Raw genomic sequence first — 13,474 nt, forward strand, 5'->3', positions numbered from 1 at the left:
ATTATATTTAAGCATTTTACTTTTTGCAGGTGACATATCTCCCTTTCTGTTATGCAAATTATATCTATGTATTCCTGAACTCTAATCCCTGTACTGTTTGAGCTGCTACTAAAACATTTACTTTACTGTATGCATTTGCACATCATGACATCAGATGTCAAAGTGTGTCTCCACTTTTTAATACAGTAGAAAAAGTCAAAGGTCATTTAAAAAAAAGAAAAAAGAAAAGCAAATTATTGTAGGATTATAGGAGGAGGAGGAGGTTGAGGAGGTGGATGAGGAGGAGGAGTGTGTTAGTGAGCTACAGGAGTTCACCAGGAGTACGAGTGCTGGTCTCCAGACATAAGACCCTGAGAGACATCCACAACAAACCAAGACTATACTTTCAGGGATCATTTCTTTAGTTGTTGACTTGAGAAATGTGTTTCTAAAGAGTTTGGTCTCGCTGCCCACGATGAAGAGTTAAGATGTTTCCTTCAGAGCAGGAAACTGGTGGGAAGACTTTGTTTCTTCTCCACTGTTGAAGACTGTTCAGTGTTTCTGAATGAGACTCTGATGGAGGAAACATGATCTGAGTGGTTTTGTCATTTATGTAAAGTCAAAAACAAAATATTTTGTACTATACTTAGAGATTGTGGTGAGCTGCTTAAGACTTTCTCTGACAAATCTGTTCTCCATCTGTGTAGATATTAAGCAATTCTTCTTAATTGTGTGCAGCTTTGCCAGGAAACAACCAGTGTTACCAAACTCTCTGTTGTTATAAGAACAACAAAGATTTAAGCTCTCATACTTCTGGTCCAGTAACAATAGACATCACAGCATCATCAGTGACTAAAGTTGCAGAAACATGATGTGAACTACAAACTTAACTTGTTATCAAGCCCTTAATAAGCTTCAGCTGCTTGATGATGAGTTTATTATTAGAGTCAGGTGTGTTAGAGTGATACCTGAAACATGCAGGACAGTAGCTCTACAGGAGCAGAGGTGGTGATCACTGTTTTACAGACTGTTTTCTAACCTTGCTTCTGTGAAAAGGTATAAAGCTAGAAGGCCGTGCTCTAACCTGTCTCATCATAATACTATATTCTGATTACAATACTTACAATGTGTATCTGATAATGATACTTTGACCTGTCAATGCTCAGAGAGATGGGCATTAGATGTAAAGTTTTGTTTTTCAATGAAGGAGAAAGTGCTGTTTGAAGCTTTGTGAGAACATATTTGAGTTTCTTCTGCAGAAATGCATCAGACACATTTACATTAAACAGGTTGAAGAGATTATACACACCACTCAGATCATGTTTCCTCCATCAGAGTCTCATTCAGAAACACTGAACAGTCTTCAACAGTGGAGAAGAAACAAAGTCTTCCCACCAGTTTCCTGCTCTGAAGGAAACATCTTAACTCTTCATCGTGGGCAGCGAGACCAAACTCTTTAGAAACACATTTCTCAAGTCAACAACTAAAGAAATGATCCCTGAAAGTATAGTCTTGGTTTGTTGTGGATGTTTCTCAGGGTCTTATGTCTGGAGACCAGCACTCATACTCCTGGTGAACCTCCTCCTCCTCTTCCTTCTCCTCCTCCTCCTCTAATCACAGCATCATCAGTGACACAGTAGAGTTGCAGAAACGTGATGTGAACTACATCGTCTCTCATTCTTACTTTCACCTGTACAGTTACTATATTGAAGCATTTTACTTTTTGCAGGTGACATATCTCCCTTTCTGCTAAAGCAAATTATATCTATGTATTCCTAAACTCTAATCCCTGTACTATTTGAGCTGTTACTAAAAAATGTACTTTACTCTATGCATTTGCACATCATGACATCAGATGTCAAAGTGTGTCTCCACTTTTTAATACAGTAGAAAAAGTCAAAGGTCATTTAAAAAAAAGAAAAAAGAAAAGCAAATTATTGTAGGATTATAGGAGGAGGAGGAGGTTGAGGAGGTTGAGGAGGTGGATGAGGAGGAGGAGTGTGTTAGTGAGCTACAGGAGTTCACCAGGAGTACGAGTGCTGGTCTCCAGACATAAGACCCTGAGAAACATCCCCAACAAACCAAGACTATACTTTCAGGGATCATTTCTTTAGTTGTTGACTTGAGAGATGTGTTTCTAAAGAGTTTGGTCTCGCTGCCCACGATGAAGAGTTAAGATGTTTCCTTCGGAGCAGGAAACTGGTGGGAAGACTTTGTTTCTTCTCCACTGTTGAAGACTGTTCAGTGTTTCTGAATGAGACTCTGATGGAGGAAACATGATCTGAGTGGTTTTGTCATTTATGTAAAGTCAAAAAGGAAATATTTTGTACTATATTTAGAGCTTGTGGTGAGCTGCTTAAGACTTTCTCTGACAAATCTGTTCTCCATCTTTGTAGATATTAAGCAATTCTTCTTAATTGTGTGCAGCTTAGCTGGGAACAACCAGTGTTACCAAACTCTCTGTTGTTATAAGAACAACAAAGATTTAAGCTCTCATACTTCTGGTCCAGTAACAACTGACATCACAGCATCATCAGTGACTAATTAAAGTTGCAGAAACATGATGTGAACTACAAACCCAACTGGTTATCAAACCCTTAATAAGCTTCAGCTGCTTGATGATGAGTTTATTATTAGAGTCAGGTGTGTTAGAGTGATACCTGAAACATGCAGGACAGTAGCTCTACAGGAGCAGAGGTGGTGATCACTGGTTTACAGACTGTTTTCTAACCTTGCTTCTGTGAGAAAGTATAAAGCTAGAAGGCCGTGCTCTAACCTGTCTCATCATAATACTATATTCTGATTACAATACTTACAATGTGTATCTGAATATTATACTTTGACCTGTCAATGCTCAGAGAGATGGGCATTAGATGTAAAGTTTTGTTTTTCAATGAAGGAGAAAGTGCTGTTTGAAGCTTTGTGAGAACATATTTGAGTTTCTTCTGCAGAAATGCATCAGACACATTTACATTAAACAGGTTGAAGAGATTAGACAGTCCACTCAGACCATGTTTCCTCCATCAGAGTCTCATTCAGAAACACTGAACAGTCTTCAACAGTGGAGAAGAAACAAAGTCTTCCCACCAGTTTCCTGCTCTGAAGGAAACATCTTAACTCTTCATCGTGGGCAGCGAGACCAAACTCTTTAGAAACACATTTCTCAAGTAAACAACTAAAGAAATGATCCCTGAAAGTATAGTCTTGGTTTGTTGTGGATGTTTCTCAGGGTCTTATGTCTGGAGACCAGCACTCATACTCCTGGTGAACCTCCTCCTCCTCTTCCTCCTCCTCCTCCTCCTCCCCTAATCACAACATCATCAGTGACACAGTAGAGTTGCAGAAACGTGATGTGAACTACATCGTCTCTCATTCTTACTTTCACCTGTACAGTTACTATATTGAAGCATTTTACTTTTTGCAGGTGACATATCTCCCTTTCTGCTAAAGCAAATTATATTTATGTATTCCTAAACTATAATCCCTGTACTGTTTGGGCTGCTACTAAAACATTTACTTTACTGTATGCATTTGCACATCATGACATCAGATGTCAAAGTGTGTCTCCACTTTTTAATACAGTAGAAAAAGTCAAAGGTCATTAAAAAAAAGAAAAAAGAAAAGCTAATTATTGTATGATTATAGGAGGAGGAGGAGGAGGAGGAGGAGGAGGAGGAGGAGGAGTGTGTTAGTGAGCTACAGGAGTTCACCAGGAGTAGGAGTGCTGGTCTCCAGACATAAGACCCTGAGAGACATCCCCAACAAACCAAGACTATACTTTCAGGGATCATTTCTTTAGTTGTTGACTTGAGAAATGTGTTTCTAAAGAGTTTGGTCTCGCTGCCCACGATGAAGAGTTAAGATGTTTCCTTCAGAGCAGGAAACTGGTGGGAAGGCTTTGTTTCTTCTCCACTGTTGAAGACTGTTCAGTGTTTCTGAATGAGACTCTGATGGAGGAAACATGATCTGAGTGGTTTGACTATGTAGTTGTCTAAAGAGTAAATAGAATTAAAGACCTTAATTGAATCATTATGGGCTGGAGATTACAAAACTCACACTAAAACATTTAGCAGCAAGTTGAATTAACACTTTTGTTTGGACAGATATATTTCAACATCAACACTCATGAACTTTGCTGTAGATTGAAATGTTCCTCAGAGGAATAATGTTTGACAACTTCATGACCTTTCTTTCATTACATCCTTACAAGTTGTGAGGACAAGTATTACTTTCATATTAATAAAATCTGCACGATGATTTAAATATCTAGTTGTGAAAGAAGCTTAAAACTACATTCTCTAAGCTGCACTTTGATAAATCTTATATTTGATTTATTCCCCAAGTAGGAAACAGTCCAAGTAGGAGCACATGTCCTTCATCAGCATCTCTTTAACAAACAAACAAAGTCTTTTTCTACTTGTTGCATCATCACTATCAGGGTCATAGTGTTTGTTCCTTTCACTCTTGTGGGTGTTTCTATGATTGTCTGTCTCTTCCTGTGTTTTTGTCTGGAGTTGGTCAGAGGTGGAGCCTTCCTGCACGATCCACCTGCTGCTGTCCATCAACTCGTCACGCCACCTGCACTTCATCTCCTCATCAACTCGCTATATTGAAAGCCAGCTCTTTCTCTGCATCCGCCTCCAGATCGTCTGCTCACCATTCAGTTATTGTTCCTGTTTGCTTGTTGACTAATCTGGTATTTCCTGTGTGGACTTCCAGTATCTGTTGCCTCATTGGATCCTGAGCTCCACCATGCCCGGCTCCTGCCTGCCATGTGTTTGGATTTGATGCTGCAAATCAGTAAATGTAATAAAACTCTTCCTATTTAAAATATGTTTGTACACAAGTGGAAATAATGAGCGGTGACAGTAGAGGAAAGGTCATGAAGTTGTTAAAATGTATTCCTCTGAGGAATGATTCAATCCAAACCAAAGTTGATGTCAGCCTGAGTGTTGATGTTGAAATATTTCTTTAAACAGACCAACAAACTTTCTCACAGTCAAGCTGAATAGCTCAACTTCATAGTTGAAATTCTTCAGTACAATTACAGTTTCTTAATCTTCAGACTATCAAGATACAAACACTGAAGCCTTTAAAGGAACTTTATACTTTTTGACAACTACATAATCAAACCACTCAGATCATGTTTCCTCCATCAGAGTCTCATTCAGAAACACTGAACAGTCTTCAACAGTGGAGAAGAAACAAAGTCTTCCCACCAGTTTCCTGCTCTGAAGGAAACATCTTAACTCTTCATCGTGGGCAGCGAGACCAAACTCTTTAGAAACACATTTCTCAAGTCAACAACTAAAGAAATGATCCCTGAAAGTATAGTCTTGGTTTGTTGTGGATGTTTCTCAGGGTCTTATGTCTGGAGACCAGCACTCCTACTCCTGGTGAACTCCTGTAGCTCACTAACACTCCTACTGGCTTTCAATATAGCGAGTTGATGAGAAGATGAAGTGCAGGTGGCTTGACGAGTTGATGGACAGCAGCAGGTGGATCGTGCAGGAAGGCTCCACCTCTGACCAACTCCAGACAAAAACACAGGAAGAGACAGACAATCATAGAAACACCCACAAGAGTGAAAGGAACAAACACTATGACCCTGATAGTGATGATGCAACAAGTAGAAAAAGACTTTGTTTGTTTGTTAAAGAGATGCTGATGAAGGACATGTGCTCCTACTTGGACTGTTTCCTACTTGGGGAATAAATCAAATATAAGATTTATTAAAGTGCAGCTTAGAGAATGTAGTTTTAAGCTTCTTTCACAACTAGATATATAAATCACCATTCAGATTTTATTAATATGAAAGTAATACTTGTCCTCACAACTTGTAAAGATGTAATGAAAGAAAGGTCATGAAGTTGTCAAACATTATTCCTCTGAGGAACATTTCAATCTACAGCAAAGTTCATGAGAGTTGATGTTGAAATATATCTGTCCAAACAAAAGTGTTAATTCAACTTGCTGCTAAACTGCTAAATGTTTCAGTGCAATTACAGTTTCTTAATCTTGAGACTATCAAGACATAGACATTGAAGCTTTTAAAGAACCTTTTTATTTTTTAACCACAATAAACCAACCACTCAGATCATGTTCCCTCCATCAGAGTCTCATTCAGAAACACTGAACAGTCTTCAACAGTGGAGAAGAAACAAAGTCTTCCCACCAGTTTCCTGCTCTGAAGGAAACATCTTAACTCTTCATCGTGGGCAGCGAGACCAAACTCTTTAGAAACACATTTCTCAAGTCAACAACTAAAGAAATGATCCCTGAAAGTATAGTCTTGGTTTGTTGGGGATGTTTCTCAGGGTCTTATGTCTGGAGACCAGCACTCGTACTCCTGGTGAACTCCTGTAGCTCACTAACAAACTCCTCCTCCTCCTCCTATTATCATAAAATAATTTGTGGGTGATCAGCTTCTCTTTTTTCTTTTTTTTCAGTGACCTTTTATATTTTCTAATGTACAGGGATTAGAGTTTAGGAATACATAGATATAATTAGCTTTAGCAGAAAGGGAGATATGTCACCTGCATAAACTAAAAGGCTTCAATATAGTAACTGTACAGGTGAAAGTAAGAATGAGAGACGATGTAGTTCACATCACGTTTCTGTAACTCTAAAGGCCCATTTATGCTCAACGTTAAATACAGATACAGACGGAGCCTTCTGTCCGTGCTCTGTGTTCATTTCGTCCGTATTTCTGCACGTTTCCATAAAGCTTACGGATACGGACCAAACGGAGCAGTACCACCGGAAACCATGGGGGGCAGTGTTGCTGTCACTACTCGATACGTAGCTCTAGTGAGACACGAAGAAGAAATAACAATGGAGGAACTTTTTGAGGAAAGGTTTTGCGAGTTGGTTAGAAACTTTAAACATATCGTTTTTATTTTTTATGCAAGAGGAACATTATCAATATCTCCTCCACAGTCGCCATGTTTGTTTTTGAGTGTGTTGTTGTCATAAACGTTTGACTCTGTGCTGCCCCCTGGTGGATGTATTGGTGTATCCATGCCAACTTAAAGGACGCATGGAAGTATGTGAGCAGTGACGGTAACATCGTTTGAAACGGACGGATACATTTTCATACGTCCGTTGAGCATAAATGGGCCTTAACGTGTCTCTGATGAAGCTGTGATTATAGGAGGACGAGGAGGAGGAGGAGGAGGAGTGTGTTAGTGAGCTACAGGAGTTCACCAGGAGTACGAGTGCTGGTCTCCAGACATAAGACCCTGAGAAACATCCACAACAAACCAAGACTATACTTTCAGGGATCATTTCTTTAGTTGTTGACTTGAGAAATGTGTTTCTAAAGAGTTTGGTCTCGCTGCCCACGATGAAGAGTTAAGATGTTTCTTTCAGAGCAGGAAACTGGTGGGAAGACTTTGTTTCTTCTCCACTGTTGAAGACTGTTCAGTGCTTCTGAATGAGACTCTGATGGAGGAAACATGATCTGAGTGGTTGGTTTATTCAGTTGTTTTAAGAGAAATTAAAAACCTTAATTGCATTGTTATGGCCTGAAGACTAAAATACTGACACTAAAACATTTAGCAAAACATTAACTATGAAGTTAAGTCAATACTTTTGTTTGGAGTGAAATATTTTAAGATCTTATGTCTGGAGACGAGCACTCGTACTCCTGCTGATGACTAATTAAAGTTGCAGAAACATGATGTGAACTACAAACTTTTCATTTCATGCTCACAGTCAGAGTTAATAGTTTAAAGTATTTTAGGGGTAGAAATGATTTACATCTCTTTTTCTACCAGCACAAAATAAAAGTACTTGACTATCATGTTATATCCTCACATATTGTATCACCACATTTCTTTTTAATACACTTTTTAATTCACTCAAAAATAATAATTTATATCCTACAAATTAGTTTATTTTATGATTATAGGAGGAGGAGAAGGAAAAGGAGGAGGAGGAGGAGGAGGAGTGTGTTAGTGAGCTACAGGAGTTCACCAGGAGTACGAGTGCTGGTCTCCAGACATAAGACCCTGAGAAACATCCCCAACAAACCAAGACTATACTTTCAGGGATCATTTCTTTAGTTGTTGACTTGAGAAATGTGTTTCTAAAGAGTTTGGTCTCGCTGCCCACGATGAAGAGTTAAGATGTTTCCTTCAGAGCAGGAAACTGGTGGGAAGACTTTGTTTCTTCTCCACTGTTGAAGACTGTTCAGTGTTTCTGAATGAGACTCTGATGGAGGAAACGTGGTCTGAGTGGTTTGATTGTGTAGTTGTCTAAAGAGTAAACATAAAGGTGCTTATTAAACTCATTTTTCAACTGTTAAGGTAAGAAATCCTCAACAGAAACAAAACCAAAAGTCCGTGACATGTTCTGTTAGAGGAGCTTGGTAACTTTAGGAAAACTTCTCAAGCTTCTCAATTTTAAATAATTTGTCATGTTTATGAACTCAGACTGCTGTTTGGCCTCTTTTTCATTGTTACTCATATATGTAGAAACAGTTTATTACACCACGGCATTGAAGGTTTTTGCATGACCTCTGATGAAAAACAGTAAATGTCTGTTTGTGGTTGGTTTTAGTTCCTCAAACACTCGCTGTCTAACGTCAGTCTGGACATTTCAGAGTGATGCAGCTTTTACTCTAGTTGTGATTCCCATCGGTGTGTTTATTTGAATCTTCAGTAAAGACATTGTTTAATCTGATCAGAGGTGTTCGTGTGGTTTTATTCCCAGTAGAGGAAGTGTAATTGTGTTTTAACAGTTTCCGTTGGACTGCAGGATCTTTTTTAATGCTTTGTTCTCATGTCATGTTTCCTTCCACTGTCATAACAATCGACTCCGCTGTGTTCAGTTTGAGTCTGTTCACTGAAGTCGACATGCTGAGGATCTCTTGAGTATCACTCCTGGCTATCAATATCATGTCTGAATTACAGCACATTTTGATTTATTTTGTTCGGAAGCGTATTGCATTCACTTGAATAAAAAAATAAAAATAAAAAAATCTGTTTTTTCTGAGTAATTTATTTTTTTCTGTTTTTCTGGCTATTTTTTCCCCTGTTTTCCGGGGTAATTATTTTCTCTGAATTATCGAGATACTTTGAAATCAGTGCAATTACGGTTTCTTAATCTTAAGACTATCAAGACACAAACATTCAGGCTTTTAAAGAACCTTCTATTTGTTGACAACAACAACCCAACCACTCAGATCATGTTTCCTCCATCAGAGTCTCATTCAGAAACACTGAACAGTCTTCAACAGTGGAGAAGAAACAAAGTCTTCCCACCAGTTTCCTGCTCTGAAGGAAACATCTTAACTCTTCATCGTGGGCAGCGAGACCAAACTCTTTAGAAACACATTTCTCAAGTCAACAACTAAAGAAATGATCCCTGAAAGTATAGTCTTGGTTTGTTGGGGATGTTTCTCAGGGTCTTATGTCTGGAGACCAGCACTCGTACTCCTGGTGAACTCCTGGAGCTCACAAACACACTCCTCCTCCTCCTCTTCCTCCTCCTCCTGCTCCTCCTCCTCCTATAATCATGAAATAATTTGTGGGTGATCAGCTTCTCTTTTTTCTTTTTTTTCAGTGACCTTTTATATTTTCTTAATTATTTTCTCTGAATTATCGAGATACTTCGAAATCTCACGAGAACATCCAACCCTGCAAGTGACTCCCATCTATGGTGACTCCTGTTCCGCACATACAGTATGCACCGTCTTCAACTCTACCGTACCGGGTCAATTAAAGTAAAGACAGGACAGTCTCTCATTGTCTTAAACCCAGCTCAAAGTAAAACTTGATTAAACTAAACAAGCAGGTCATCGAGCACTCAATAAAGAGTGAATGTGTCTAATGTTTTGAATGCCCTCTGAACTCAGAAAAAAAAATAGCCTGAAAAACAGAAAAGAAAAAAATTACTCAGAAAATCAGAAACAATTACCCCGAAAAACCAAAACATAAAAATAAATTACTCTGGAAAACAGAAAAAAAAAATACTCAGAAAAACAGAAATAATTACTCAGCAAAAACTGATTAAAAAAAAAAAAAAAAAAAATTAATTGAGTGAATGCAATATGCTTCCATAATTTTGAATGCCAGAACTTATCAAAAATAAAAAAGTGATGACCAAAGAGAGGATTAAGAAACATAACTGAACTTTCATTATTAGAAATGCTGACAGGCTCAAAGTTGAGCCGTGGAAACAGTTACACAAACCTCAGGATTTACAGGAAAGAACAAATGTATGACTACTGGTGATGAAGAACTGATGATAGTGGCACTTTTTTTTTGGTGCTTAAATGAAATATTACTGAAATATCCAAGAATTATGTTTAATTTTGTTTAATTGTTTATTTAACATAGGCGGCTGATCTGGGCAGGAACATATAGAAAAACCCAAATACAGTACAATACAAACAATAGTAAAAAGAGTAAAGAAGAAAGTAATACGTCATGTCACAGGTTTCTTAAATCTCGGGCACGCAAGCACACAGACAGAGTCCGTTAAAGTTCAATAATCGGCAATTTAATAACACAGGCAGGCTTTGTTAACCTTTGTGTCGTCCTCCCGGGTCAAATTGACCCCGTCTGTTTGACTGTTCCTTCTTTCCTCCGGTCCTCAGTTTCAGAAATTCACCAAAAACGGAGAGGAAGAGGCGGAGCATGCGCATAAAGCTTGAGCGCTGTTTACAAATCGGCAGTAGAAGAAACCAAACTCAAGGAGAAGAAGCTCGAGGGGTGTGGCGATGACATCATCGAAACGCAGGTATGCATCTTCACCATCCAGACGAACACTCAAGGGCTGCGTTTGCGATTTTTTTCACCCTGGGACCAGGTTTCAGAAAGCTTCGTTTTCAGGCAATGCGTTTACAGTATTCGTTTGGACGATCGGCCAAAATGATGCAAAACATCTGCGTTTAAACTAAAAAGCGTCTCCGTGTGGATGGCCCCTTAATTCATGTTTTAAAAACCCTAAAGCTGGTGCATCCTCAGATCTGGATGGGAGTTGAGTTAAATGTATCCGCTGCTCTGACTGAAAATGCTGATTGTCTTAAAAAAGCACTTCTCTGAAATTTAGCTGAGCAGTCACCTTTCACTAAAGCTTCGGCCTCCCTGAGCGTTGTTCCTGCAGAATGACACACATTGTTTAAGTGGTGGTGACACAAGATCATGAATTAATTTATTATGTGAGATACACATCTGCAAAACAAAGAAAACTGTCGAAGGTTAATAAATGATGGTTGTAGCGCAGTCGATCCTGCTTGGGACCAGCTCGTAGCTAAAGGAGGAGAAGTGTGAGAGAATCATTGTGTGAATAAAGAGCTCAGCAGCGGATAGAGACAGCTGATGACTAATAGATATAAATTTCATTAGCTTGGCTTTGACACTTCTGGAGACTTCTTTTTTTATATTTCTAAAAATTTACATTACAGTGAAACTATGCTCAGATTGTTGGAAATGCTCCACAGTATGTATTACCTCAGTTTTAAATAGGAAACCAGGTTAATGTGTGTTACTTCTCTTCATAATAATATATTTTTAAAAGATGCCCACAATTTTGCTGACGTTAAGAGTAAAACAACAGAGATGATTCATGTGCTGCTGACGTTAAGAAAAACTGAATGAGGATGTATTCACTTCTTAGTTTTTTGAGCTGTTGCTGAAGTTGTACTACAACCACAACTTGTTTTTGGTTTTTTACTAGTTTCCAGCTTTTAGTGGTTCTCTTGCTGATGTTGTGCATTAAACTGAAAAGAGAAGAGTCCAGTAGCAACTACAGTTCACTGATTTTCAGACTAACAAGACACAAACATTCAGGCCTTTAAAGAGACTTTATATGTTTTGACCACAACAAACCAACCACTCAGATTATGTTCCCTCCATCAGAGTCTCATTCAGAAACACTGAACAGTCTTCAACAGTGGAGAAGAAACAAAGTCTTCCCACCAGTTTCCTGCTCTGAAGGAAACATCTTAACTCTTCATCGTGGGCAGCGAGACCAAACTCTTTAGAAACACATTTCTCAAGTCAACAACTAAAGAAATGATCCCTGAAAGTATAGTCTTGGTTTGTTGGGGATGTTTCTCAGGGTCTTATGTCTGGAGACCAGCACTCGTACTCCTGGTGAACTCCTGTAGCTCACAAACACACTCCTCCTCCTCATCCTCTTCCTCCTCCTCCTTGTCCTCGATATAAATTATTATTTTTGAGTGTATTAAAAAGAAATGTTATGATACAATATGTGAGGATATAACATGATAGTCAAGTACTTTTATTTTGTGCTGGTAGAAAAAGAGATGTAAATCATTTCTACCCCTAAAATATTTTAAACTATTAACTCTGACTGTGTCACCAGGAGTACGAGTGCTGGTCTCCAGACATAAGACCCTGAGAAACATCCACAACAAACCAAGACTATACTTTCAGGGATCATTTCTTTAGTTGTTGACTTGAGAAATGTGTTTCTAAAGAGTTTGGTCTCGCTGCCCACGATGAAGAGTTAAGATGTTTCCTTCAGAGCAGGAAACTGGTGGGAAGACTTTGTTTCTTCTCCACTGTTGAAGACTGTTCAGTGTTTCTGAATGAGACTCTGATGGAGGAAACATGATCTGAGTGGTTGGTTTTTTTTAATGTCTAAAAGCAGAAAAGATACATTACAACATCTATAAAATAGTTCCTGCAATCTAAGTGAAGTCTTGATATTGATATTTGAAGATCACAAATGGCACTTTTCCACTACACAGTCCCAGCACGACTCGGTTTCCACTAGGGATAGTTCCTGGTACCTGCTACTTTTTTAGTACCTGCTCTGCTGAGGTTACAAGCGAGCCGAGCCGATACTAAATGTGACGTCAACAGGCTGCCGGCCACTGATTGGTCAGAAGAGTTGTCGCTGGAAGAGTCATGAGCCGTCCCACACAAGAATCAAACCCGGCATTTTTAAATACCGGCAGCAGTGTTACAGCCATATGACTCATTGTTGTTGCTTTGTGTGTGACAGAAAGCCACATACAGCAGCAAGTACACCATCGCCTCCATGGTCCAATCCAGCCCACTTTCTTTCATTCATTCATTCATTCATTCATTCATTCCTTCCTTCCTTCCTTCCTTTCTTCCTCTTTTCCTCCTTACTCCTTTCCTTCCTTCCTTCCTCCCTCTTTTCCTCCTTATTCCTTTCCTTCCTTCCTTCCTCCCTCTTTTCCTCCTTACTCCTTTCCTTCCTTCCTTCCTTCCTTCCTTCCTTCCTTCCATATTTCCTTCCTGTCTTCTTTTCCTTCCTTCCTTCCTTCCTTCCTTCCTTCCTTCCTTCATTCCTTCCTCTTTTCCTACCTCCCTCCCTCCTTACTCCTTTCCTTCCTTCCTTCCTTCCTCTTTTCCTCCTTCCTTCCTTCCTTTCTTCCTCTTTTCCTCCTTACTCCTTTCCTTCCTTCCTTCCTTCCTTCCTCTTTTCCTCCTTACTCCTTTCCTTCCTTCCTTCCTTCCTTCCTCTTTTCCTTCCTGTCTTCTTTTCCTTC

The 13,474-nt window shown here is 39.1% G+C and overlaps 12 non-coding genes across 12 annotated transcripts; 6 read left to right on the forward strand and 6 right to left on the reverse strand.

Moving 5' to 3' along the window:
* The first annotated feature begins 373 nt into the window (after positions 1-373).
* On the forward strand, positions 374-580 carry LOC128375956 (small nucleolar RNA U3). Its single transcript, XR_008323117.1, has one exon. It is a non-coding gene; the product is annotated as a small nucleolar RNA U3 (small nucleolar RNA).
* Positions 581-1,286: 706 nt separating this feature from the next.
* On the reverse strand, positions 1,287-1,493 carry LOC128375968 (small nucleolar RNA U3). The gene has a single exon (XR_008323128.1). It is a non-coding gene; the product is annotated as a small nucleolar RNA U3 (small nucleolar RNA).
* A 569-nt stretch (positions 1,494-2,062) lies between these two features.
* On the forward strand, positions 2,063-2,269 carry LOC128376100 (small nucleolar RNA U3). Its single transcript, XR_008323251.1, has one exon. It is a non-coding gene; the product is annotated as a small nucleolar RNA U3 (small nucleolar RNA).
* Positions 2,270-2,978: 709 nt separating this feature from the next.
* Positions 2,979-3,185, reverse strand: LOC128376101 (small nucleolar RNA U3). The gene has a single exon (XR_008323252.1). It is a non-coding gene; the product is annotated as a small nucleolar RNA U3 (small nucleolar RNA).
* Positions 3,186-3,747: 562 nt separating this feature from the next.
* Positions 3,748-3,954, forward strand: LOC128376076 (small nucleolar RNA U3). The gene has a single exon (XR_008323228.1). It is a non-coding gene; the product is annotated as a small nucleolar RNA U3 (small nucleolar RNA).
* Positions 3,955-5,110: 1,156 nt separating this feature from the next.
* Positions 5,111-5,317, reverse strand: LOC128375980 (small nucleolar RNA U3). The gene has a single exon (XR_008323139.1). It is a non-coding gene; the product is annotated as a small nucleolar RNA U3 (small nucleolar RNA).
* A 749-nt stretch (positions 5,318-6,066) lies between these two features.
* Positions 6,067-6,273, reverse strand: LOC128376095 (small nucleolar RNA U3). The gene has a single exon (XR_008323246.1). It is a non-coding gene; the product is annotated as a small nucleolar RNA U3 (small nucleolar RNA).
* A 970-nt stretch (positions 6,274-7,243) lies between these two features.
* Positions 7,244-7,450, forward strand: LOC128376103 (small nucleolar RNA U3). Its single transcript, XR_008323254.1, has one exon. It is a non-coding gene; the product is annotated as a small nucleolar RNA U3 (small nucleolar RNA).
* Positions 7,451-8,014: 564 nt separating this feature from the next.
* On the forward strand, positions 8,015-8,221 carry LOC128376097 (small nucleolar RNA U3). Its single transcript, XR_008323248.1, has one exon. It is a non-coding gene; the product is annotated as a small nucleolar RNA U3 (small nucleolar RNA).
* A 936-nt stretch (positions 8,222-9,157) lies between these two features.
* On the reverse strand, positions 9,158-9,364 carry LOC128375992 (small nucleolar RNA U3). Its single transcript, XR_008323150.1, has one exon. It is a non-coding gene; the product is annotated as a small nucleolar RNA U3 (small nucleolar RNA).
* Positions 9,365-11,818: 2,454 nt separating this feature from the next.
* LOC128376038 (small nucleolar RNA U3) lies at positions 11,819-12,025 on the reverse strand. The gene has a single exon (XR_008323194.1). It is a non-coding gene; the product is annotated as a small nucleolar RNA U3 (small nucleolar RNA).
* Positions 12,026-12,370: 345 nt separating this feature from the next.
* On the forward strand, positions 12,371-12,577 carry LOC128376003 (small nucleolar RNA U3). Its single transcript, XR_008323161.1, has one exon. It is a non-coding gene; the product is annotated as a small nucleolar RNA U3 (small nucleolar RNA).
* Positions 12,578-13,474: the final 897 nt, after the last annotated feature.

Source organism: Scomber japonicus, chromosome 16 (assembly GCF_027409825.1).
Source record: "Scomber japonicus isolate fScoJap1 chromosome 16, fScoJap1.pri, whole genome shotgun sequence".
In the NCBI taxonomy this organism is placed as follows: domain Eukaryota; kingdom Metazoa; phylum Chordata; class Actinopteri; order Scombriformes; family Scombridae; genus Scomber; species Scomber japonicus.